Below are 25,578 nucleotides of genomic sequence, written 5' to 3'. Positions count from 1 at the left end.
AAGAAGGGGGAAAAGGCTGTCTTGTTTTAAAATACTTAGTATATGTCACTTTTAGCTTCCACCCACTATAGGCCATCTCTTTCATGAAGAATGCTTGGAATAGCTGAAGAGATTGGCATGTTGGAAGTGATTAGAATGCATCATGACAAGGGAAATCAGATAAACATAGGTAAATTACATCTTTAATGAGAGGTGATTCAGCAAAGGGCTATGGAAGTCACAGTTCACTTGGGTTTTGATGGGTGAGTAGAGTTTCCTGTTTTGATAAATGGAAAAACCCATAGCTGGCCAGGATCTGCACATGGAAAGGTATAGTGGTGGGGAAGGACTTGGCAAATTCATTCAATATATGAAATTAAAAATAGCCTAAATAAACAATGAATGATAGGGGAACATGGGAGATGAAGCTAGAAAACATTAGGACAAGAACTATAGTTATCATTGATTAAAATAGAGTAAGTCCCCGACTTACAAATATTAGAGTTGTGAACTTTCACAGAAACAAAGGGACCTTGTGTTGAACATTTGTAGATGTGAAAAAATCAAAGAAGGAGCTCACATGTCTGCCGGACATTGTCACAGTTGTCCTGTTGTGTGCTTACTTGCAGTGCATTAGTGTTCAATAGTACAGTGGTCAATTAGAACCCAGGAACAAAAGATATTGTGACAAACTAGAACAGAAAGTGAGTATCTGTTAAGAGAAATGTTTCAGACTTAAGATTTCAATGATGTTCAATTAATATAATACTCCATATTTCTTTGGAAAAACTTATGTTCCCAAAGCTTGATAGTTACCAGAACAGTCATACATTTGTGTGGAAGAAAGTATATCACATTCTTATTGATGGAGTTCTTTACCAGTATATTAATTTCATCATTTTATGCTATGATTATTATACACTTAATAAATATAATTCACTTAATTTTCATACCAGATACATATTTTATTTTAATGATTTTAGTGTTCAACTACTTTATACAGTGTATGTAAAAATACATTCATTTAAAAATTACTCAGAATCATATATAAATAATTAAATTTCTGATGAGTAATTTAAATAAGTTGAAAAATCAAAAACTTTTGTATGGTATTTAAAATAATTTTTGCTGAAAAGTAACCATTTTTGCTTTAAAGAGATAGTTTCATTAAGATAAAGCTTAAACTGCTATAATAGGACCCCCCCCCATCAGTGAATTGCAGTTACAGGATGCTTTCTTTCTCATATAATAGCTCAAGCATAATCCACCCAGGACATTTTTAAGTAGTGGCAAAGTGTAGGGGACACAGCTTTGTCATGTTTTGGTCTACCCTTCTTTGCAAAGAGTTATTATCTCGTTTCATCCTGACTGCACTAGCTCTGACTACATATCTGTATTCTGTCACTAGTAAAGGCAGGAAAGGAGAATAATCGGCATGATGACTCTGTAGGGCTCACTCTAGGAAAGGGTACACAGTGGTTCCACTCCTTTCTGCTTCAATGGGGCTTAGTGATGTGCATTCATATAGCTACAAAGCAGATGAGAAATGCAATGTTTTCCACTGCAAGTATCAGGCTACCCAACTTAAGTGGCTTAATATATAAGAATGCTTTATTAATCTTGTATAATGAAAGATGTGACAGGATTCGGTACTTTAATATTCAAAAATACATTAAGGACTACATAATTTCACTCCACAGCTTCAGCAAGAGTATCATTCATACTTTTGTCTTTCTGTTTGCATATAGCTGTTAACTCTAGATATCACTTTCTCAGAAAGCCATTTGCAAGTTCTGCAATGGCAGATTTTCACTGTGTGACCTTTATTTTCTGTCCTTTTATTTAAAAAAAAAAATAAGACAGAAAAACTTTTCCTATAATCTCCTAAACTGACTCCTCTCATGGTTCAGTGACAAATGTTGAGTCACATGTTTTTCGTGTTAGTTGTATGGAATATTCGTATTAACTTTTCTATCAGACAAGAAGATATTTGGCAAAGTTTGCATAGCTATAATCCAAGAATTTTTTGTGCAATTAGGTTACTGTATTTCTCAGCTTTTCCATAACTGGGAAAATATCCAATATCCAAGTCCATGGTTTGCTTGCTCCAAGGCAAATGGGGTATGACAGAGGACCTGCACAGGAAAGCTGCTCCTTACCTGGCAGCCAGGAAACAGAGGGGAAAAGGAGAAGAACATACCCTTCCAGGCCTTACCCTCAGTCAGTCACCTCCAACTAGGACAGCACATCTAGCTAATGAACTCAGTGGATGAGTCTACTGATGAGTATAGCACCCCCATGATTCAAGTACATAAAAAATTGGGGGAACTTTTTAGATCTCAAACATTGTATTTCACCACTGACCCCTAAAGGCTTCTGTCTATGTAATTATTCAAAATGCATCTGTTCCACTTCTAAGAGTCACCAAAGCTTAAATGTTCCAGCTTTGCTAAAAAGTTCAAGTCCAAAGTCTCCTCTGAGAATCAATGCAAACTCGTAGCTTTGAGTTCCTGTGAAAATAATACAGGAGGTTAAATACTTCCAACACATAATGGCATAAAGTAAGTATTTCCATTCTAAGATGGAGACATAGATGAATAGAAAAAATATGCCTAAAGCAAGACTCAAACATTAAATCTTATAGCTCCATGTCCAGCATCCAGGGCAGGATGTAGTGAGATGAGAGCTCCAAAAAGATTGGGAAGCTCCACCCCTATGGCCTTGCCAGTTGTTGTTCAAATGGCCTCTCTTTTGGACTGGCTCTTATCACTGTCTGACATTTTCCTTGGCAGATGTTCCATGTTCCTGGAATCTTCAACTTCCTGGGTGCTCCACTGAGCTTTGGGTTTTACTCTTATTACTCTCTCGATTCACATTGTCTCATCTCCTAGGCTTTCTCCTAAACCTAGTTTAGAAGACTCCGTGTCTCCAGAACTCTAACATTTTGAATGCATGAAAAACCACCACCATATTGGTGACATCAAGGTCTTCTGCCAGCTAGTGCAGTGGCCGGAGCATTTGAGCCATGGCTACAGTGGCCTGTATGGCTGAACTCCAGGAAATACTTTCCTAAGTGTCCCTGAATGAGCTAAGACTCCCTGAAACATTTCACAGTGGTCTTTCAAAGTTCCTTATTCTTTCATATCTTTGAGCCTGCCAAATGTTGGGGTCTGGCCATCTTCCCTATTATCTTAATACAATATAATTGGCTTTTTTTTTAATGCTCATGTTTTTAACAACTGTGTTCCCCTGAGTCCTGACTTTGAAGGTTCTTCCTTTCTGATGAGACTGCAAAATTTTCAAATCATTTAACTATGCTTTTTCCCACTGCTTTTCACTGTAGAACTGTCTTAAAGCAGTCAGCATTATGCATGCCACAGCCTTAATACTCAGCTGCCTTAAAATTTTCTCAACCAGAACAATTAGTCTACTGCCTTTAACTTTAGCATCAAACAAAGGGTTAAGATGTAGATAAAATATAGATAAATTATTTACCAGAATGAACCACACATGACCTGTATTCCAATTTGCAATTAAGTCCTCATTCCCATCTGAAATTCTGGACTTTATTGTCTGCCTTTTTTTTTTTTTTATCAGCATTCTGGTTTTCTGAGCACCAACCATAATATCATCAATTTTTGCTTTCAACTTCTTTTTGCTTAAGACTTCTCTAGGTAGACATCTCCAAATCTTTCCAAACTTCTCCTGCAAAGCACTTCCAAAGTATTTAAACCACATGGTCAAGTATAGTCAATACAGTGGCCCTGGTCTTGGTACCAATTTTCTGTATTAGTCACTTTCCCACCATTGGAACAAAATACCCAACACTTACACCTTAAAGTAGTAGAGGTTCATTTTGGCTCACATTTTCAGTGGGTTCAGTCCAGGTTTGGCAAACTTAAATGCAGAAGTGGCATGACAGAAAGGAAGGAAAACCTGCTCATCCCATGGCAGCTGCAAAGCAGAGGGAAAGAGGAGGAGTTAGGGACAAAAATGTGCCCTTCCATATCAGGCCCCCAGTTACCTAACTCCATCCAAGCCCCCCTGCCAACTTCATATTTAGCTACTGAATTCATGAATGGATGAATCTACTGAAGTATATTGCACCTCCCTCCATGATCTAATCATGTTACAAACACTTGGGACTTTGGAGGGGACATTTTAGATTTAAACAGGAACAGTTGCATAGGGTTTTGTTTGTTTCAAGCAAACATGATATCTATATAAAATACAAACATGATATATATATATATATATATCAGCTTATTTCAAAAACATATTTTCTAGAAATCTCATATGGATATTATTACAAATATGTGTTTTATGCATTTTAAATTTTCAAGTTAGAATTCTAATAAATAAAATTTAATTGTGGATATATATTATTGTGGTAATGCTATTCATAAATCTTAGTAAAAAAAGCCCCAGTATGTATGTATTTTTTATATTATAATGGTCAACACAAAATATGAAAAATCAATAGTAGCTGAAAAATTCAGTTTTACATCAATTTAATCTAAATATTTCATAAATTTATTGTATCATGATGTATTTCAATTATACTTGCTGATATGTCAGTATAAAAAAATATTATTCTATGATACTTATTTTGAAATGCCAAAGAAATTAAACTTAAAAAATCACAAAGGAGGGCCAGGACTTAGCTCAGTGGCACCGAGCCTTCTCACAAGCACAAGGTCCTGAGTTCAATCCCCAGTACCAAAAAAACAAAATAAAACAAATCACAAAGAAATGTAAAGGAGGAAATAGCACAATCATAATATTAAACCTTTTTTAGTATGTGCCAAGTGGTCTGGAATTTCTTTTCATGTAATAATACTATTGACTTCTGGTTTTGAGCTAGAAATGTTTGAATGGAAAAATAAAGCAGTCTCCTTTATTTTGTTCACTGACTACTGCTAAGATTATTTGGAGGATAATTCTCTCATTACAAATGTGACGGTATCCTTATTTTATGAAAAAGGGAGACATATGAAGCACTACCACAGTTAAGACTGATAGTATTTTTTGAAATATTAAAAATATTTAATTATTTGATTAAAAATATTGAAGATAGTGAGTTACAAAAGTTGGTCCATTTCAATTAAACAATTGGATTATTGGAAGGGCCGGGGGATGTACCTCAGTGGCACAGTGCCTGCCTGGCAAGTGCAAAGTCCTGAGTTCATTCTTCGATATTCACCCCCCAAAAAACAATTGGATTATTGGAACAGGTTGTAGCATGAATGCTGAGATTCAGTGCACTGGTTGGAAACAATCTCATCTATAAAAAATATGGTTTTATGATACCTGCCAATTAGTTAAAATGGTCTGCATTTTTCAGACACAAATCTGACTATTTCATGTTTTGTATAAAATTTTATATAATTTATGTAATATACACAGCCTATTTTTTGTTCATTTCTATCTAAATTCACAACTTTATATGTTGATTAAAATTGTCCCAAAACTCTGAAGTGTCTCTACTTACACTATTTTATTCTAAATTTCTGTTTGATTAGAATAAATAATAAAATGTAGTTGCTGTTATGGAACTGCATAACTGGAACAAAATTTGATGAATATTACATTGTCTTGAGAGTACAGGAAGGACATGGCATCTAAGTGTAAAATTTGACACCTAATGCAATAATGCAATTGGATAAAGTCAACAAGCTAGTTCTGGTAATGCAAAATAATAAAAAGATTCAATACCTTGTGGTTTATTATATTATTTTTTGAAGACAAAATAAACTGAATTGACCAAAGATCAATACATTCTGGCCTATAAATAAAGTTTTAAAAATTAAACAAAGTTGAATACCCATAAATTTAATGAGCACAATATATAGATATAGAATTAAGAAATGGCTTAATATTAGGAGTCATACATAAATCATTTAATTAATTGGATTTATCTTAGAAATGTCTTTAGGTACAACTCTAAACTTCTTCAGTTGGTATAATTAGAATATTATTAATTTAAATGTAATTCTTGGACTATTCTGCTAACTTCAGTGCATTCCCTAATTATCAGCAGCCAAGTTTACTTTAATTTTTAAGATCAGAGAAAAAGCTCCACATTAGTAGACATTATAAGAGAAAAAGTAAGTATTAATTCTTGCTATAATTCAAAAAATATATTTTTAATTTGTAAGTTTATGTAAGAATATAGTTCATATTCTATTCAATTCGTATATTTCTATAAAATTATCTACTAATTAGATAACATTACCCTTGCAAAAACAGGTATGCATTCTTATTGATCTACTTATTTCCAATACATTTTTGAGTTTCAATTTAGAAAATATTAGGGAAAATATAAGCGGTTCTGTGAACACAAACTTTATACAGTTTTCTTCTCAGTTACTATATATTTTATAGACTTTTCAGATGTGGATTATTTACTCTATATTATTATTTTTAATTATCAAAAATATTAGCAGAAATAACTTTTAACCCAATGAAATACTGAAACAGGTTAAGAGGATGCATGAGGTGTGATAGAAAAAAGCAATGAATGTCCAAATGAAAAATATTTGTTACAGTAAATGACACATTGGTGTTAATCCCTCTCAAGCTATGCCTGGCTTTGAATACAGTTATCCTATTCTTCTGCCCTTTCTGAGGCAGTTCTGGATGTCCTCTTTGTGTCTTTAGTTGCTCTGTGTCACACTTTGATACGTTTGCTAAGCTGTGAAGCAGAGGTTAAATTGTTTAATTACAGTGCTCGCCTGTGTGTGCCACTGTGTGGGACTTCTGCTGAATGAATGAGTTGTACACTGGGTGCAGCGCTGTACACTGTGCCATGAGAAGAGCGTATGTGTTCTTCGTTAGTCAACTGAAATTTCCAGGTACTTTTGTTTTAATAAAATAAGTAGTTTTAAATGCTGTACTTAAAATGAACGGACCTAACTTGTCAGAATGTGCGGTTTGTTTTCTTAACTTCCAAGGTTAGAAATTCAGAGTGGCTGCTTCGTGATCACTGTTGTGAAATCAGCAACTCTAGAGAGGCAGTTTACATCATTTGACCTTCTCTTTCTGCTTAGTATCCACTCAGTATCTGATGACTTTACCATTGTCAGCTGTAATATTATACACATATTAGAGCAAAAATGCTTGAGTATGAAATATATGTAACCGAAGCTTGTTAGGAGCCCTCTGTGGTACATCCAGTAACTGATGGGAGTTCACCGCCTTTCAATATAGCATTCTCTATTTTTTTGTCGTTTTTACCCTTAACCCATGGATTTAGTTAGTGAAGTCTAATTTGGCATTCTTAACCAACATAATGAGTATATTTTATAGATGCATTGTCCTGCTCCAGTGAAGTTGACTACATTTAGTGTTCATGCTATTCTTATGTAATGAGGCAAGAAATAGATAACATTGTATTCCTTTGAGTGCATACAAATTTCTAAGCTGATCATTTCCTTTAGGTAGAACTTCAATCACGCAGATAGATGAATCTCTTCTATACTTCTTTACATTCTGAATTTTTAGGCAAGCAGGGTTTATTAGAAAACGTTGTTTTATTTCAACTAACATCTGCTCAACAAACTTTAAGTTTTAGTGCTGTGTTTGTCTTCTGGAGAAATCTAGAAATAAAATATTCTATATGATCATGACACAAATACTTGAAAGCATCATATATGCAGTATTTTCTTTTTCCTAAGGCAAACATTCATCATTAAACTCATTACATATAATGCATGGACTTTTCATCTTTGGAAATTTCACAGTCATTATTTTTCTTTTAGTAGGATTTTTATAAAGAAAAATTACTTTGAGGAGCAAATTTATTAAATTTTCTGAGTTTAGTATATACAGTAAATACAGAAAAGCACAGAGAAAAAGAAATATTTAGAATGATTTCAACACCTAGTGATATCCATGGTTATTTGTCTTGGCGATTAAATGGGCAATTGTTATTTATTTCCTGTTGTCATAGGTTGACACAGGTTCAGGGTCAACATTACCTGGAATAAACTCCCAATAGCAGCCTGCAGCCAAGTACATGAGGAATGGGGGAGGAAAAATGAGACCAGTCTTCTTGGACTTTGGCTAGTCCCAGAATTTGGGCACTCCAATGATGGGGTGGAACTTTGAGTGAGGGAGCTGCCTTTGGCAGTAGGCTGTATGCAAAGGAAGTCTCATGTATAAATCAGCAGCACAGGGCACCTCATAGTGGGGGAGTTGGTGGCCAAGTCTTGAAGAAGTCGCTGGACAGCACTGTATCTCCTACACATGAAAAAAATATGTAACATTTTTGGCATCATAACATATCTTTTTTTAAAAATTTATACATTTAATAGTTTTTTCTGTGAGTTTATATGAGAAATCCGGGGCAACAATTACTTGATCCTATGTTGCTTGCTCTCCTGTAACTTAAATATTATTTTAAATTTTCTGATTTTTATGAGTACCCTAAAATTTTAATGATTGTTTCATATAAGTGAAAAATGTAATCATGGTCCATATGATATGAAATGTGAGGTTTTTTCCATAAAAAGTGTTGAACATTTTTAGCTACTACCTAGTGTGTTTCATGGACCTTCTGGAATGAATGAGTAAGCTTTAGGGCCAATATATTATTATATTTAAATATATATTTAAATAGAATTTAAATTTGTTACTTTTGTTCTAACTTATGAGAGTACTGATTGAGTTACATTTGGCCTGATTGTAAAAGTCTTCAGCTGATTTAGCTACAATCTCAATTTCTGTCTCAAACTTCACTTCTTTGAAATCCAACTGGGCAATGAGAAGAGTCACGCTTGGTCTATGAAATACAAAGCACAGACCGTGAGAGATCTGGAAAAGAAAGTTAGAAACCAAGGAAAAAATAAAACAAATAAAAACACAAAATATACCATTTTTCCTAATAACAGTATTACCTTTTAATTTCTGTGAGCAATGGCCTGCTAATAGAGTATGTATATTCCATCATTGTATCAATTAAATCCAAATTTTGGTACTTTTTCAATTAATTGGGTATTTGGTCACTGCAGAGTTGGATGTGGACTGATTTGCACAAGAATATCCTTGAACCTTCTCTCTTTTTAAAGAAGCTGAAATTTCATCCAGATGAAACTTCACTTTTCTCTCCAAAACCTTCTGAGATGTTTTCAGCCAGCTACCAGAGAAGGCTGACACGTAGCAGTCCCTTAGTCAGAAACTCTAGATTGGCTTTGAGGATTTCAACAGGGATCTCCACAGAAAGACTTTTTGGTGTTGTTTACTTTAATGCTAAGTAACAAGAACTTTATGCTGGCATTAATAAGATGAAATGGGTCTCATCATAACCCCCTTTACTTTCAAGAGTAAGAGATATTTTTCTAAACCTATGATTCTGTAGTTGGCTAAATATTCACGATCTTCTTCAAGGTTTATTGAAATGAATTAAGTAAACACACACACATAAATGAAAATGAGCCAAACACAAAGGAGCATATGGCACACATATTTTATTGAGACAAACTATCAGAAATTTAGTGGAATCCTTGTCAAGACTTTTTTTTTAAGAGTAGGACAAATTTATTGGGAGAAAGAAAGCTTCTGTCTAAGAGAGACAGAAGGGAGACCAGAAAGTGGGTTGCCTGCCCACCCCACTTTTCAAAGATGTTTTATACAGCAAAGCCATGTGGTGAAGCAGGTAAGAAGTGGGACAAAACTATAAGACCGAGTGGAAATTTATAAAGTGGGCATGAGGTGGGACAAAACCATGACCAAACAATAAGATTACAAGTACAGTCAACCAGGTAATATTGATTAAATGGCGATCAAATGGGGGAGCAAATCACATAGCATGCTTACAAGGATTTTCAGTCAGGGTGAGTTAGGGATATTTCCTGGAAGGCTGGGTTAAGACCCCCCCCCCTGCCGGTTATTGACACCTGTTTAGAATATCAATCACTGCTATTCATCCTACATGGGTGTGCTAATTTCTCTCCTTTTACAGTGCTGGCCTTCAGTGAATGTGTCTTCACTCTTCTCCAGGTTGGCTCCTTGTGGGCTGGCCTGTCTAACTGTCTTCAAGATATCTAATTACCTTACCTATCTGCAATACTTCCCCCCAAAGAAGGACCCCTAACTGCTGTGAGACTCTTGCAAATCTAATACTGGTCTCCCTGCAGTCAGAGGTAGAAATGAGCTATAGTCTTAGGTCTTCTGTAGTATGCATCAACCTCATGCAAATGGCAACAAGGAAAGTATTTGAAGCATCATCATGCTCCTATAATAGATTTTTGAGAGGTTCATTTCATTTAGCATGCTTATTTTTCCAACATACACTTAAAATCTAACATGACATCATGGGGATAGAAATAGCTAATATGTGATGAAACCTTATATTTATACTTTTAAAAATAACTTTATTTCAAGTACCATTTTTTGCCACTTCGGTTTGATTTTTTTTTTTCTGATCGAAAGTAATAAAGACATTAGAGTATAACTTTGAAATAACTTTAAGGATCTTCAGTATTTATACAGAAATTTAAACTTATTGAAGTACAATGTTCCTCATATTATAATAACCTATAGTTTGTTTAGCTTTTCCTATACTTTCTGTTATTTTTTAGGTAATAGCCTAAGTATTCACACATCATACAGTCTATAAATTTAAATTAAATTCTAAGTTTTATAAGTTTTAATCGTGTCGGCTTTATATTTTGTATCATTTTAATGCCCCTGAGTATATTCCTAAATTGTTGACATTGAAATCAGTGAATTTACAAGTTGCACACAATTGTACAGTTCAGGTAGATTTGATTTTAATTCAGTCTTTCATAAAGACAAGCTGGTAGCATGAACAAAAATGTTTAAAAAATGCATAACATTTCATCCCAAGGTTAGAGGTTCAAGATTCAGTAAATTATGGCCATATGGAGTTTACACAAATGTGACAAATATGCCTTAAAGCATCTACCAATAAGTCGCATCTGTGTGTGAATCTCTCCCCTTCAGTGCAGGTGGAATCGGTGATATGCTTCTTTATAAAAGAATTTGACAAAGGTAGTGGAATGCCATTCCCATGATTAGGTTACCAGATGTGGCAAAAGTAATAGCCTCTCGTTCTGGCTGGAAGTATGGTGTACATGTCTTTAATCTGTTGAGAAGGTTCTGCCCTACTTCTAGTCTCCTGATAACTTTTACCATGAACAGCTGTAGAATTTAGTCCAATACTTTTTCTCCAACTACTGACAGGATCTTATGGCTTTTTCCTTTTCTCTGTTTAAACGGTAACTTTTGGGGGTGGATTTTCCAATGCTGAACCAACACTGCCATCCCTATAATAAAACCACTTTCTACATCCTGCCAGATCTGACTTCTAATAGTTTGTTTTGTTAAACAAATTTCTATCTGTGTTCATACAGTTTTCTTCTATTTTCTTCATCCAGTTTTAGTATTGGCACAATGTTGATTTCCTAAACTGAGGGGAGAATTGTTCCTTCTTTTTTCTGCTTTAATTGTTTATCAGTTAAAATGTATATGAGCCTGCTGTTTTCATATAGGTAGGTTTTCAAGCTAGGAATATACTTTCTTTAATAGGTGCTACTCAAATTTTATATTTCCTCCAGAGTTAGTTTCATTAATTTGTCTTCCAAGTTACTTCTTAGAAGTTGTCAAATTTATTTCAAAACAGATTTTAGAAAAATGCTTTCTATATCCTTTTACATTCTGTAAAGTCTGTGGTAATGTCTCCTAGATCTTAATATTGTAATTTAAAAAATGTGTAACTGATATTGTGTAACCAGAAGAAAAGGTCTAAAAGAGCAGGGGAATTGGGAGGTGTAGGGGAAGGGAAAAAAAGGAAAGGAAAAAATATGAGAAGTGGAAAAAAAATGGAAACAAGGTCTTTGCAAATGGGGAAGGGTGGGAGGGGGTAAAGGGAGGGGAAGGGATGGGGAAAAAAAAAAGTAATAACTTCTGTAGTGATAAAATTATTCTCTACCCTACTCCATTTTAATATGTAATAGAGGGAGTTTCTCTTGCTAGTTTGGAGAAAATATGCTGCCAGGATGTGAGAGAGGTGTGAGTGGCCTAGGGGTTAAGAATATACCTTATTGATATCCAATGAAAAAATGAAAACTGCTGTCCTATCACAAGAAGGAAGTGAATTCTGTCAATAGCGACACAAGCTTGGAAGAGGATCTTGACCTCTAGAAATACATGCAGCTGGCCAATACCCTAATTTCAGTGTTTTGAAAACATGACTTCAAGACCCAGTTAAACTATATTCAGACATGTAAATGCTGTGAAATTAATAAATATATTTTTATTAATCAATACATTTTTAATGTGTGACATGGCAATGGAAAACATACATCACGGTTGTTAATGATGGAATTTTTTTATTTTACAAAAGAAAACCACAAGTAACTGAAATGTAAATTTATAGCAGTATTTTTTTATTTATATATTAAGTTGCTTAGCCATTACAAATCTTACAGTGGGTTTTGTATATTTTTAAATCATTAAAAAGAGATTTCAGTGCTCATTTCAGCAGCACATACACTAAAACTGAAATAATACAGAGAAGATTACCATGGCCCCTGTGCAAGGATGACACGCAAATTTGTGAAGCATTCTATATTTTTTAATCATTTAATTTTGTGAATGGGTTTTTAAGTAAACTGCCTTAATTCAGCTTAAAAAAGAGATTGCAAACAATATGTTAAATATGATAATTTTTCTTAGTAGAAAATAGTAAGCAAATATGAATTTAAAAATCTGAAAGAACATACACTAAATATGGAAAATAGGTTATGGCAATCTGAAATTTCTTTTGGGGAAGATATCAGCAAAGTAGCAAAATAAAAAGGCTCCCATTTGTATCCTGCTTCAATATCAATAATTTGGCAAATGTCCATTTGGGATCCAGGAGGTAGATGATGAAACCCTGATGAAACTGAAGACAATGGAGAGCCATGAGGAGAAAGCAAGTGTACAGTTAGGTAACAGGTTCACTGACTGTGGTCCTTGCTAGAGACCATGGAGTCACATACTCCTCTATACCCATATACAGCTATGTTTAGCCTTCATCCTGCCACCAGTAACATTACCAATGGACCACAATGGTGTCACATACACTTATGACTTAGTACTTGCCCTAACCTATCTTGGTCGCACATCATATGGCACTATCACTTGACTTCTCTTAGCTGTAGCTCAGGAAAGGTTCTACCCAATCAGGGAGCTACTGGGTAACACATTTATCTATGACCCTGGAGGAAGACCAACAACCTCAGGCCCACAGAAAATCCTGAAATAAGAAAATTCTAAAATGGCCTATAACTTGGCTTCAGCCCCTTTTAGTTGAGAACTGGAAGTAGTTCTGTCCATATGAAGGCTACAGGGAACCATACTTACATCATTCCCTTTGAGACAGGTACATTTACCTCCGTGTGACTTAAAATTCTTGAATTGCCTCTGTAACTGGTTCCAAGGAAATGGTCTTTAACTCAGAGAGAAATACATTTGTCTGTGTCCCCAAAGTAGGCCTTTGTTCAAATGCAGAATGAAATAGCCTTGTCATTTAATTCCATCCCCATCAGCTGTGATCTGTTCAAGTACCAAAATGATGGCACTTGCATCTGAGCCTCAGGAGTCAGGCCAACTGAACTTAGTTTAATTGTAGATTTGAAATTAAACCTGTAATCTTGATCTAGGCTTGCTTAATTGTAGTTTAAGGACAATCCCGACCACCTAGGAACTTGAAAGAAGGCACACAAACTGTTTTAGTCATTTTCGGATCACTGGAAAAAAAATACCTGACATTCATAACTTGAACAGAATTTTATTTTGACTCACGATTTCAGAAGGTTTGGTTCACGGTTGCCTGTCTACAAGAGAGAAACAGCATAGTGGAAAGACATGGTGAAGTAAAGCTGCTCCACCCATGGCAGCCAAGAAGCAAAGAGAGAAAGAGCTAGGGACAAGAATACACTCTCCAGGTCACACCTCCAGTGACCCACATCTCCTAATCAGGCCCTGTTTCCTAATAGTACATTTAGCTATGACCTCATAACTGGATTAATCTATTTATGACTACAATGCCTCCATGATCTAGTTATCATTCAAAGGCCCTGCGTATAGACATATAAGCTGTTTGTGGAATATTTTAGATCTAAACCATAACATTCCACACCTTGCCCCCAAGAGGCTCATGTCCATCTAAGTCAGAATACCTATCTATGCCTCTGTAAAAACGCCTGCATTTTTCAGCTTTTCTTTAAACTCTGATGCATCCCCATGACTTAGTTCCACACCCTTCAGCTGTGCTTCAAGGCCAATACTGCCTACCAAGTGGGAGACTACACAGAGAATGAGTGGGAACCATTCCTGTCCAAGTTCTGGTAACAGATCTTCCTTCTCTGAACACTGAAGCAGACACTTTATTCTGAGTTAGGCCTACTTATCAGTGTCTTGGAGAGAGTCCAGTTTACCCAGGGGCTAGACACGATCTAAAATCATCCAGTCCCCTGAGTAATAGCATCCCCCAAGCTATAGACCTCATCAGTGACCCAGCAACAGTATTTTAGTATGGCTTCATTATTGCTGGACTGCTGTTCTGGAAGTCATTAATTAGGGGAACCAACAGGAAAAGGTACTCACCTGTCAAAAACAGTCTGTAAAGCTAGAGGAGGTAATAGTTCCTTCAGTATATAGAAATCAATACACGTTCACATGGATGACAAAGAATAAGGATAGCATGATACTACCAAAGGAAACAAAGGAAGCTCTAGTAATAGATTCCATGAAATTGATCTTTGAATGAACTGACAAATAAGTCAACATAAATATTTTAAGCTCAATGAAATGCAAGAGGGCAAATAGAAAGCTAATCAAATTTGAAAAAGAATCGTGAACAAAATGTAGAAAAGAAATTAGGAGAAAAAAACAATCCTAGATCTGGAAAATATAACAATGGAAATAAAAAAATTCAGTAGGAAGTCTGAACAACTGACCTCATAGATTCCATAGATAAAATTAATGAACTTGAAAACAGGGCATTTGAAATTAAATAGAGGAACAAATGTAAAAGAGAAGGAAAAAGAATGAAGACGCATACTAGAACTAAAAGGCGTGACAAATTGAATTGTTGGATAATGTAAACCCCAAAAGGAGCAGAGAAACAGAAGGAGCCAGACAGCTTTTTGAAAGAAAAGGCTGAAAAGGTTCCAAATCTTAGGAGGGATATGGTTTTATGAATCTCAAAAAACTCTAAGGAGACTCGACCTAAAGAAAATTAGCATGAGACATATTGTAATCAGTCAAAAGTCAGTAATGAAGACAGTATTTTGAAAGCAGCAGCAAAAATATGTCTTGTCACCTACAAAGGACTAATCATGAACTTACCTGTGATTTCTCAGTAGAAAGCTTGAAGGCCCAAAGGAATGGCTTAATATAATTAAAGTGATAAAAGAAAGAAAAGAAAAAAATTCTATCAAGACTATTATACTTGGCAAAGGCAAAAGCATAAAATTAATGGTAAAATGAATATACAATCAAATTCAGAATACTCATTACCATACTGGTAGTACATAAGTCATAGCATATAAAGTGGTACACTTTTTTGTAACAGGACACAAATAATGCTTCATAAATCATTTTAACTCTGGGAGAAATGTTGAAACAAAATTACTACAATATCTTTAGTAATTTATTAATAGATATGTGACATAAAAATACAAAGTATGGTCTCAGTATCACAAAGTGCATATTAAAAGGGAGATATCACGTGTACTGTTTTTGTATGCAATTAAAATGAGGATTTTATCTGCTTCAAATAGAATATTATATAATTTTAATATAAGTTCCAATATTCTTTCTCTGTCTTCAACTTTGAATAGACCCTTTTTCTGAACCTCAGATTTGCAGATTTCTCAAGATTGCATTTCTTCATCTAGTCATAACCTTGGGATCCTACTCAATTCCATGTATAAATCTCTCTATTCGGCCCCTACTTTTTCTTGACAGCTCAAGTCTGCCTTCTAGTTATGCATTGTTTAAGGTACAATAATGTATCCTAGTTGGACTTGGATAGGAATTGTCCTCTGTAATTAATGATGTCAGAGTATCTATAGTATGGCAACATCATGCATAATTCATGCAATCATTCTATGAATCATTTGGTAATAAAGGAAAGCCTTTTATGAAATTATTGATCAGAGGATAATACTTATGGAAATAGAAGTTCCTGATCAAGACATCTTAAGTGAAAAATCAATGTAACCACATTTATGTCTCACTCCAAGAAAAATATAAAAGAAATAATTGAAGATTAATAAGAAAATTGTTTATAATAGGAACAAACCCCTACAAAATAACCCCAAATACCTAGGAATACTTCATTGACTAAAGAAGTTATGGAACAGAGAGTAGACTTGTAAATGAATAAGAAAAATTTTGTGGTATTTCCAGTGTTAGATTGAAGAAAGTAGTAAAAATGCAGGGTTGTGATCAAAAAAATCATATAATAAGCATTTAAGAATGAATATTCAGAAAATAACTATGTGCTGTTAAAGGAGATAGAATATTATGAGAGAGATTATCTGGAAAATTTTTGCTTAGTGGAAAAATTCCTCCAGAATCAAAATTGCTTCTAGAAAGACAAGTTAAAGCTTTGAGCCAGGAGACGCAGATGATGAGCCAGAAGTTTCAGCATGACATCCTGAATAAAAGGTGGGGTCCTCAGGGTGAATAAGTGGGTACTGGGTACCAGCTCTGTGAAAGGGAGATAAGCACTACATTTCTGTTAAATGCATGTGCTTTTTTATTAACCCAAGAATAGAAAAGTTACGATCTTTACCTCTTTCATGTATCTTATATTGACCAGTCTACAATTGGTCTACTAAGTAAAGGTTTCATTGACAGCTATGGATGAAACATGGAAAGGAAAAGTATAAGATATGTGTTTTAAAACTAAACTAAAATTTTTGATTTTAAAAAAATGTTATGTCACATTTTTATTTTGCATTTTGTTCCAGTTGAGTTCTGATATCAAAGCATAATGTTTTACAATTAATTGCTTTCTTTTTGAGACAGGTCTTAATGTAGCTCAAGCTGGCCCTGAACTCACTATGTAGTCCAGGCTGGGCTTGAATTCATAGTAATTCCTCTAGCTCTCTCCCTCGTAGGTGTGAGCCACCACATTCGGCCAATTAATTATTTTATTTTATTTTTCTAGAGAGAATTCATCTTAAAGAAAAACTATAAACTATGGAGATCAGCTAAATTATTCCCCCTTATTTATACTCTTCTCAAAATCAGTATCACTTGTTTTTATATTTTTAGAGCCCTACTGTGAAATACTTCAGAAAAAAAAAAGAAAGAAGACAAACATTTAATTTGAGGACATATATAGGTAATGTGGAAATAGAGCAAAGCATTTGACTACCTTTCTGCTCTAATTAATACAGTATTGTTAGCCAAAGTATGTAGGTATCACAAACTGGGAGACAAGTGAGGGAAAGAAATTAAATACTATTTTCATTTTTATTTAAAAAAGTTAGTAGGTTTAAAAACAATTTTAAAATAATCATGATTTACCCTCCCTCAATGATTGGCAGTTGTATTTGGATTTACTTGTACTCGGTACTTTTTTTTTTTTTTTTTTAATAATTGTGTTCTGGGGATCTAAATTTCATGTTGTGTGAAGGGGCAGCTGTTACTCTTCAGGAATGCCCCTCCTACACTACTGGTTTCTGCTGAAATATAGAAAGCTCCAATCTGTTCTGGTTTTTCATGCTTCTTGTCATAAATACGGCTTCATGGGTATTGTGTTTTCTTAATCAGCTCAATTATTTGTAGGAGTAGAACCCACACAGCAGATGTCGGTTCTACAGGGAACTTCGACTCATGGCATTGGTAGAGATCTGGGTAATTTAGGGGTGGTTCTGTGCTGGAGAAAAAGAAAAGAAAGAGGAAGGCAGAGGAAAGTGAAAAAAGAATAAGGGATGAAGACCAGAGAGAAAGCAGCACAGGTTGTCAGTGTCTGGGTTCGGGGTGAGGTGTCTACTGTGCTGTGAGTGTGTACCCTTGGAGGCTAAGGTAAGATTTATTTATTGTGAGACTATATGGCAAAGATAAAGTTCTGACATACTATCAGCTGGGATTACTAGTGATTCCAGCTTGGCCAACATGATCCCATGATGATGAAAGTCCAGGGTCTTTGAAAACTTCTTAAGATTTCTGTGGATTTTTAAAATTCTAATGTAATATATTGTCATGATCATATTGTAGGTTCTGCTTTCACTGAATTCTTTTATTGTGTAGATTTATAGTTAGAATCTAGACTCTTGATTTCCAACAACCCACAACACGTATCATAGACTGGTGAATGTAGTCAATTTGTTGACAATGAATAGATGTAAGGGGTTTTATATTACACATTCAAATGAATTAAAATGGAATATCAGACATATTTTTATTTAAAAATATTTTTTCGGCTAAATACTTATAAGTATGTAGCTTTACTTTGATTCATTCTTCAAAATCACATTACCATACATCTCATAGTTAAAGAAAATTGAGATTGTTTTCTTTGCTCAGAAACTCATTTTAAGATCTTAGCTTCTAATATAAGAAATTTTATAAAGTATTTTTCCAGTCAAATTGTTCTTTCGCTGAGAAGAAATCTGGTGACAACTGCTTTATTTTCCTATCTTTCAGAGTTATGATACAATAGCAATATCTGCCTGGTATATTATCCTGGGTCCATCTTGGTTTAGCAAATCTAATTCTCATTTTTCTAATCTGTAAAATAGAAAGTAATTTATAGGGTTGTTACGAGGCTTACAGGCTTTAATTCTGGTTAACTCTTGGTGTGCCTGGCTCAGTGTGAATTCTCAGTAAGTTACCTATTACTAAAACCTGTGTTGCTGTATAGTCTAGAGTACAAATTATTATAAGAAAGAGAGAGAATTAGGAGCATGTGATACATATGTAAATGTCCATGTTATTGGCCTTCTGAATTCAGTGACTTGAAATATGCTGTCCAATTCTGAGTTGGCTATTTATTCTCTTGTCAGATTAAAGATAGAGCTCAGGCTCAGTCGTGTGTATGTTGATTCTTTGGGGAACATACACAAAATAGGGAAATGGATTAATCTCCGAAGCCTCACTTTAGAGATATGTTCACATTCACATCAAGAGGAAAATTTCTTTCAGTATATATATATATAAACATACCTTCACAACCATTTTTATTTACATATTAGAGTCTTGATAACTCATGAACCATTTGGGCTTTAAAGAAATGGTTCTGGTATGATATTGGAAAAGATCTTTCAACCAGCATTTTATGACAATCTTTAATAAAAGCTTTAATGTCTAGATATTTCTTCTGTACCTTCCTTTAATGGGTCTTGAGGGTGATATCAGGTTGATTTTGGTAGCTCCTTTGCCCAGACTATTTGCTGTCCTTGTTCGCATGGGTTTCTGGACAATTTCTTATTTACAGTCTGATAAATTATATGATTCTCTTCATTCCATTTTTAAAGTGTAGCTTTTATTATTCTTGGAATTCATTTCTTTTAGAGAGATTGTTGTTTTGCATGGTTATTGTACACTAAGATGCTTCATGGAATAATAAAATGTTAACATCAATGAACATCACAAGTCTTTTTTTTTTCTAGTTGGTTTTGTTCAGATTTTTTTTATCATGAAAGCACTTTAGCATCACACTTTTTCATGTATCTATGAAAATAACATCGCAAATTAATTCATTAGATATTCCACCTTTTCATTTTATTTTAAAAGTGTCATTTTATATATTTAATATTTAAATTTAAACTTAATTGGAAGCAATTTCATACTTTTCCACTCATTTGAATTTTTTTTTTAGTTTAAAGAACTTCACTGAATGTTTTAAAGGAATATTTTTGAAAGAAGATTATATTGTTTTGCTATTTACATAGCAAACAACTTTCTAATTCAGCAGGTAAAAAATGATTATTACTCTTAAAATGTCTGCAGTTTGCCTGGGCTGGGATAAATGCTTTAATCAGGATTTTGTGGCTAAGAACCTCTTCTGGTCATTGCTATCCTGTGCCTAATGCAAATTCTTCTCCACATGTAGGGAGAAGGGCCAATGTCAGGACCGAGGAAGCAATGAGAATCAGAAACCACCCATCCTTTTTGACTCTGTGCAGTAAATTGGGATGCCTTTACATTTATCTTTATTCAATAGGTGAAATAAAGTCACGTGGCAGAGACCAACAAAAAGGGAGGGGCATCTATTCTTTGTCAGTAGTGAAGCCATGTAATGGTTGTGCATACAAGTTTTGGAAAGTTTTGAGATCGACAATATAATCTACAGTACCAAAAAGTAACTGGGAAAAGAAATGAGAATTTTGTCTTACAGTCATATAAATAATATAATGTATAATTTATCACTAGTTCCATAATTGTAGATTTTTCTTATCCACTTCCAACTTTTTCTAATTGTCTTTAATCATGAGAATGAGGAACACTGCTTATCTCTATGTCTCTGATTTTTTTCCTTTGTCTTCAGAGAATGCCTCTCATGACTCTTTTGTACATATGTGGGGTGTGTGTGTGTGTGGTGTCTAGTAGTGGCTACAGCAAGGTCTGGCTTTACATTACTGTAGCTAAGTGTACTTCATTCCCATTGCAGTGGAAAAATAGGCACATATTACTACTGTAGTTGTATTCTGTAATAATATTCAAATTTGATAACCAAGGAAAATGTTTACAAACTACACATAATATGTTCTCTAATCATTTGTTAAATATAGAAAAATTATTGCAATTTTATAAATTCCTGCTCTCTAAAATGAGTTCTTTAGAAGTAATTAAAGGATAGATGAAAATAAGATAGATTTAAAAATCATGAATTTCTATTTTTTGCCATTACTTAATTTATGTTTATTGAGAGTCTGAATCATATGTGGTAGGGATACCACACCCCATAGTATCATGACTTTATGTACTAACATTCTAGAAGAAAACAAAGGTAAACAAAAATTAATGGAGATTAGTGATTTTTTTAATGAGGAAAAATATAGCCAGTAAAGTTAATGAAAAGGCATGTCTTACTATATAAGATAATCAGATTTAAAAAGGGACCTCTTTGGAAGTGTAAGTTTTGAATATAATGTAGAAAAAAAGGATGATCAAAAACATCTACATATTTCATTGAAGAGCTTTATTATTAGAACATAGAGCAAGATAAAAGGCTTTGAGTAGGGAAGATGGGAGTTTGCATCACAGCAGGAGGTATTTGCAGCTACAATCAAGGGGTCTGAAGAGGAGACTGCCAAGGATAGATTTAGAGAGGCAGAAAAGAGATCTTAAGGCAGCTTTGTGGGCCAACAGAAACCTTGAAGGTCACATCACCTCAGAGAGATGGGGAACTTTTGGATGATTTTAAACAGAACAGTAATTTGACTAAATTAGCGAGTAGATGAAAGATTAGAAAAATGGAGATATACTAGAGAATGCTTGCAAATTCTTGAAGATGATGGGTTGGTAGAAATGCAAAGACTTACGATATACTTTGAAGAATATTCCACAGAATTGTCTGGTAAATTCAGTATAAGCTTCAAAGAGCAGTCAGGGATAACTCAAGTCTTTGTTCTGTGAATGATTAGAATTTCCTTTAACAACAAGATTAGGATTGCTGGAAGAAGAAAGCATACAGAGAAATTCAGAAATTTTTGGTGGGTACAAGAAATTAAAGATTTCCTGTAGACTTCTACATCTCTCAGAAGGTACATAGATACGAGAGTGTGTAGTACTAAAAGAGAAAATGGGGACAAAAGTATACATTGGGAAGTCGTGAAGCTATAGTTTTTAAAGGTCTCTTTTAATAAATGAAATAAGTATGAATCAATATATAATGGACTATTCAGAGTGATTCAAGTTATGAAAATTTAGATGACCCTAACATAATTTTAATTTCAACCTTAATAACTTGTATATTTATATATTTTTTTGATGATGGGGATTGAACTTGGGTCCTTGTGCTTGCCAGGCAGGTGGCAGAACCACTGAGCTAAATCGTCAGCTCTATATTTATAGTTTTGATGTCGTATTTTCAATTATTAACTCTGCAGTGAGCTGAATATTTGTCATAAAATGCTCGTGTGTGTATACCTGTGTGTATTTGTGTGCGTGTGTGTGTGTGTGTGTGTGTGTGTGTGTTACTGAGCATTGAACCCAGGGTCTTTGCACTGAGCAACATCTCAAGGCCTTTTTTATCTTTGAAGTAGGACCTCACTTGGTTATGCAGGCTTGTCTTGAACTTGGAATTCTCTTGCCTCAGCTTCTCAGTGTGCTGGGATTACAGATTACAGATATGTACTACAAAGCCTGGCTATAACATATACTTTTAAAAACAAAATTCCATCTTTTATATGGTCTCTCTTATTCTTAAAATGTCAGGCTACGGTCTCTTGATTTCAAACCTTTCTTAAATACCTGGATTATTAGGCCTACAGTAGATAATTATAGTCAATCTTAGGTACTTTTCTGGTTATTGTAAAATATTAAAAAATCACTAATTAGGTTATTGGTCTTTAAAATATCAATACTGAAATATCACCATAATTCATCATTGTATCCATCAAAATGAGATCACTATATGAAAATGAAATGACTTTGTAGGTCTTAGTGTTTCTTGCTTAATAAACTCATTTACCTTCTTGTGGTTACTAAAGCTCTCTTTCAAAATTCTATTTATGCTGTGTTTTTGTCCTACTGGACAATGAAACTTGAGTTTCTGGTTGTGCCTTGACACTAACTCTAGGCCACTGCTCAGTTGGGTACCTCACTCTCCTGGCCCAGACACTAGAGCCTCTGCCGTTCAGCACACCCTTCAGTGTTCTGCTCATCCTGCTCCGCACATCTGTGACTGAACAGAAACATCCCAGCTCTGCTTCTCAGTCTCCATTGCAGATGTCTCTTTGTATTCCATCTGTTCTAAGACTTCTGACCAGTGTATATTGAACCCCTCAGTGGCTACTGGCTTTTGCTTACCGTCATTTGGCTCTTTTCTCAAGATGCCCCAGTAGAGACTGGCTTGAGTTGAAACACCTGTGCTACAACCTCCTTAAGAAGCACTTCTCTCAGATGCTCAGTTTCTGTCATTGAGTCTAGCATGCTAACCCTAAATATATCGCTGATGGGCCAGTGATGGTCATATCTGGCCAGGTCATACCTGGAAAAAGTCTTTGGCAGACACAATTAACTTTTTTGATATGGAACAAATGTCCATACTTGTCTTTTGGGACCAGTGTAGGACTCTATCATACCACTAACAACCTGGCTTTAGTCCCATGAAAGTTATGACTTCTGGAATTGTAAGGTACTAATTTATCTTCTTTAAGCCATTACATTGGTAGTAATTTGGTATAGCAGCAATTTGAAATTATTATAATGTAAAAGCTTTATTGTTGTTGATACTATTGCATTGTTTGCTAGAGCTGACCTGGCAAAGTAGTGTAGATTGAGTAGCTTAAATAACAGAAATTTACTAATTCATGTTTTTGAAAGCTAGAAGTGCAAAATCAAGTTGTTAATAGAATTGACTCTTTCTAAGAACTGTGAGGGAAGGAACTGTTCTAGGTTCATCTTTTTGGATGCCTGTTCCTGTGTCTGTATCCTTTTCTCTCTGCATATTTGTGCGTCAACATTTCCAGTTTTTTTATGAAGACATCAGTTGTACTGGATAAGGCCACCTCCTAGTGACATTGCATTAACTCACTTCTGTAAAGATTCTTTCAAATAAAGTCACATAGTGAGGTACTCAGGGTTCCACCTTCAACATGAATTTTATGAGAGATCACAATCTAATCTTTGTTATGTGCATTTAAAGTAAATTCCTTGAACTTAAAAGCTATGAATGTGTATGGTCAGAGACAAAAGAGTAAGTAAGAATTATTTTAACCATGAACGTCCATTAACCAAGGTGGTTCTTTTAAAGCGTGGTTGAGAATGTGCCGTGTTGCGGAGGGACCATGACTTATTGGTTTAATAAGAAGTGGTACGATTGATTCTACCCTGTGATACAACCTCAGTTAAGGAAAATGACAACTGAATAGATCTAAAAATAACTTGTTTTTATAATTGTAGAGAATTTCCTTTACTGATATCAGTTAAGTCATTTATGTTTTCTCATGAGATTTGGATAAATATGTTTACTTCATCTTTTTGAATATCCTCAAGAATCCTGATGGTGGTAGGCCAAAAATAAAAAGGAAAACAAGAAAAAGAAAATGTGTCTGTATACCAAGTGGCAGCTGTAAAGTATTATAGAAAAAAGCAGAGCAAAGAATATTGACCACTGAAATCTCACCTACGTTAGATTTATCTTGGATCATCAAGGCTTAAAGCCTCAAGAGCCCATTTGAAAATATATATTACAAAAAGAGATAGGTTTCTCAGAAGAAAAAAAATCTCTCATGTATGTGTGTGTGTATCTGCATCTGTCTGTCTGTATTATGTGTATGCAAAAGTTTTCATAATTTTCAAAAATTGGAAGAACTTTCAAAGCTTACCCATGTCCAGACCTGACATCTTGTTATGTGTTGAGAGACTTGGTTCCCATCCTACAGGGTGTAGTCTCATTTCTTTCCCTTCAGTTCTGTGTCAGCACCTACAACCTGGTATCTGACCTTACTGACACCTAGGAACTTCTCTGAATGCTGCACTTCATCAGCTGACTCCTTCTTTGTTTTATTCTGGAATACAAAAAGTCAGTAGTTGTAAATTCTTCTATATTTTTGGTCAGCCAGTTATTTTAATTAACTTACTTGAGTTTTTCACCCTTTATAAGTTGAACTTGTAGTAAGATGACAAGCTTATAATTAGTAGATTTCCTTATACTTTTTTTTTTTGGTACTGGGGATGGTACTGTGGATCAAACTCGGGTCCTCGTGCTTGTGAGGCAGGCAGTGGCACCACTGAGCTAAATCTCCAGCCCTTTACTTTTTTCTCTGAAACAGAATACATCTTCAAAATGTATTTTTTATATGTAAGATAGTGTATCAGTATTTTATATAATTTTTATTATCTTTAAAAAATATTAAAGAACATTTGCAATAAAACAACTCTTTACTGTGTGAGTTCAAACAGTTAATAAGTAATAGCAATCTCAGAGTGGACAAATATGTACAAATACACATACCATTCGTACAATTGGATTTTATTCAGATTGTCTATTCTTTTTTATAAAGAAGTGATGAAAAAGTATTATTGCTTTATCTACAAAGCCATTAGATTGAGCAACAAAAACATATAAGCAAATATTGAAAATCATGAGGAAAATCTTCAACAGAAAACCTTAACTTGAATTGACTCATATTACATGCTGCTTTTACTCCAGCTATTCTTTCTGCCTAGAATGGTTGATCTCTGCTTCCTTCCAGATTCCACTTCAATCATGAAGTAGTTCCAGAACACTTAAGACATTTGTCTCTCTTAATCATTGATTCTTCTTCTCTTTCTCGTGTGTGTGTGTGTGTGTGTGTGTGCGCGCGCGCGCGCGCGTGTGTGTGTGTTACTGGAAATTGAACCAAAGGCCTTTGGACTGAGCTACATCCTCAGCTCTTTTTATTTTTTAATTTGAAACAG

The 25,578-nt window shown here is 34.5% G+C and overlaps 1 protein-coding gene and 1 non-coding gene across 4 annotated transcripts in view; both read left to right on the top strand.

Annotated features, from left to right (window-relative positions):
* Spock3 (SPARC (osteonectin), cwcv and kazal like domains proteoglycan 3) overlaps nt 1–25,578 on the top strand; it is a 384,839-nt gene that overhangs the window by 26,152 nt on the left and 333,109 nt on the right. The gene's annotated exons all lie outside the window — the stretch shown is intronic.
* On the top strand, nt 12,472–12,578 carry LOC147826707 (U6 spliceosomal RNA). Its single transcript, XR_015438768.1, has one exon. It is a non-coding gene; the product is annotated as a U6 spliceosomal RNA (small nuclear RNA).

The sequence above is a fragment of the Heterocephalus glaber genome, unplaced genomic scaffold (genome assembly GCF_053883595.1).
Source record: "Heterocephalus glaber isolate CG9 unplaced genomic scaffold, H.glaber_assembly_v1.0 deba00001461, whole genome shotgun sequence".
NCBI classification, from domain to species: Eukaryota; Metazoa; Chordata; class Mammalia; order Rodentia; family Bathyergidae; genus Heterocephalus; species Heterocephalus glaber.
The sequence above is the reverse complement of the archived record's forward strand: the minus strand, read 5'-3'. Positions and strand labels throughout refer to the sequence as shown.